This window comes from Sardina pilchardus, chromosome 4, assembly GCF_963854185.1.
Source record: "Sardina pilchardus chromosome 4, fSarPil1.1, whole genome shotgun sequence".
Taxonomy (NCBI): domain Eukaryota; kingdom Metazoa; phylum Chordata; class Actinopteri; order Clupeiformes; family Clupeidae; genus Sardina; species Sardina pilchardus.
This window is the reverse complement of record NC_084997.1, coordinates 12,976,069-12,978,568: the sequence shown is the minus strand read 5'-3', so window position 1 is coordinate 12,978,568 and position 2,500 is coordinate 12,976,069. Positions and strand designations below refer to the sequence as shown.

The following is a 2,500-nucleotide window of genomic DNA, read 5'->3' as shown; positions in this document are numbered from 1 at the left end:
TCCTCCCTGCGCCGTCGTCCCCCCGTCCCCGTCCCCCCCCACCTCCCTTTCCTGCTTGAGCTCACTAAGGCTCACTGAGCTTAGCATTCTTATTTTTTTTTATTTCCTCTGGTGTTCCCACACATACACACACACACACACGCACACACACGTTCAGACAACGTTGTGATGTCTCATGTTGCTGCACTCACTCGGGTGGAGAACCTTTAACCAACAACACAACAAACTCATTTTACGCTGTTCGGGAAACGGAAAGGCGTGTAAAAAAAAAAAAAATGTACATGACCATATAAAACAAATTCTAACAAAATGATACAAACAGGCCTGATCATTTCAGATAGTCCTACTCCAAAGATCTAAGGCCTTCAATGCGCACAGTAATGGAGGGCAGGGAAGCTTCAGCCACAGCTAACACAGACAGTGCGCAAGAAACATGTTTAGCTGTTCTTATGCAAAAATGAAAAAAAAAAACACCCAAAATTGAGAGAGATGCTCGGGGCGTTACAGCGACCAAACAGCACACCCCAGTAACCGCATTTGCATATGAAGTGTCCCTCTTAGTTTTAATGTCATTTCAGTGGAAAAAACACTCACACGCACACAACACACACACACACACACACACACACACACACACACACACACACACACACACACACACACACACAAAACACACACACACACACACACACACACAGACACACACACACACAACACACACAACACACACACACACACACACACACACACACACACACACACAGAACAAATGTTTCCTAACCTCACCCACCCCCACTCTCGCTTTTGCACACACCCTCTCTGCTCCAGTGCTTTCTTCCAGCCCTACCCCTTGCCCTTTGCCGGCCTGATGCCGTCTCTCTTCTCTTTATTTGGGGATACTGCTGCCTGGCCAGGGCTTATTTTCCAAACCTTATGGGTTGGGTGAAACCCTTCCGACGGGTGGCAAGGCCTTTTCCGGTAAGCCCCTGGCCCCTGGCCACCCCAAATCAAGACCACGTTTGTTGTTATGTGCGCGTGTATGTCTGGGTACGCGTGGTCGTGTGTTGTCTGAACAGGGGGGGGAGAGAAAAAAAAAACCCTGTCGTGATGCACTTCAAAGAGAGACTGTTGTGTGGGCTGCACACTTCCTGCTGTTTCGAGACAACGACTGCTACACATATGGATAACTGCCTCCGATCGGAGGCCATTAGGCAGGAGACTGCACTTCCTCGTCGGAGAGGGAGAGGGATCAGGGAAAGGGGGGGGGGGGGAAGCCGTGCGCAGACAGGCCCATCAATACCGCTCAAGCCCGAAACCCGCTCACAATGTGTGAAGTTATTAGCCTGCCAGCCAGCTGCTACTTCTTATAGTCACTTACAACTGTAATATGATTTTAAACAAGCAGATGCCGCTGCAAATATTTACTAAGCGATACGAGCGAGTGTGTGTTAGAGGCGAAGCGAGCGAAACAGACTCTTCTTGTGTGTGTTCCGCGTTTTTGCCCTTGCCATCGTGAACTCTACCACTGCACTGCCCGACCGTTGCACCCTTTGTAAATAGTGAACCGAACTGGCCTGTTGGAAATTTCGAGCCGTTCTTGGGTAGAAAACTTGTGCAGCAACTCATTTCGAGCAAATTCCTCGTAAACAGATAACAGAAACTGTGACTAATATGCAGAATAGGGCCTGTTTATTACACACATAGGTGTGGTCCCTCTGGTGGAAAACATGAGATGAAAGGAGAAGGGGGGCGTGTGGCAAGCAGAACCATGAATAGAGAGAGGGTGAGGGAAGGAGGGAGAGAGGGAGTGAAGGAAAGTGAGAGGGAGGCATGAAACTAAGAAGGGTTAAAACAGAGGGAAAGAGAACATCAGAAACGAGAAAAAAGAGAGAGACTAAGTCTTTCTCTCTCTTCATCCCCCTCCCCTTCTCTCTCTCTCTCTCTCTCTCTCTCTCTCTCTCTCTCTCTCTCTGTGCATCTGTGCCTTTGCCCTGCCAAGATGGCGGTCCTGGCTGCAGTGGCCTGCTCGTCTGGAGGCCCTGTGAGCATTCCTGCTCCAGCTGTGGCTCTCCACAGCCCCTCTCCCCTCTCCCCTCTCCCCTCCCCTCTCCCAGGGCAGCGCTCCCAGCCTCAGCCCTCCACGCCTGGGAGTAATTAGGGGTATCGCAGGGGTGGGGGGTGATGGAGAGAGGAGGAGGGGGCTCTGGTTGGTTTGTTGGACCGTGTGTATATGTGTGTGTGTGTGTGTGTGTGTGTGTGTGTGTACTGTATGTGTGTGTGTGAGTGCATGTGCGTGTGTATGAGTGGGTGGTGGGTGGGTGTATGTGTGTGCAGTGGAAGGAGGAGAGTGTGTGAGTGTATGTGTGTATGGGAGTTTGCGTGTCTGTGTGTACTGTACGTGTGTGTGTGTGTGTCGTTGAGTGGGTGGGTGTACATGTGAGTGTGCAGAATGGAGGAGAGAAAGAGAGAAAGAGAGAAGAGAAGAGAGAGAGAGAGTGTG

General features: G+C 50.6%; 1 protein-coding gene across 2 annotated transcripts in view; it reads right to left on the bottom strand.

Moving 5' to 3' along the window:
* klf12b (Kruppel like factor 12b) overlaps nt 1–2,500 on the bottom strand; it is a 50,264-nt gene that overhangs the window by 26,428 nt on the left and 21,336 nt on the right. The window lies entirely within an intron of this gene.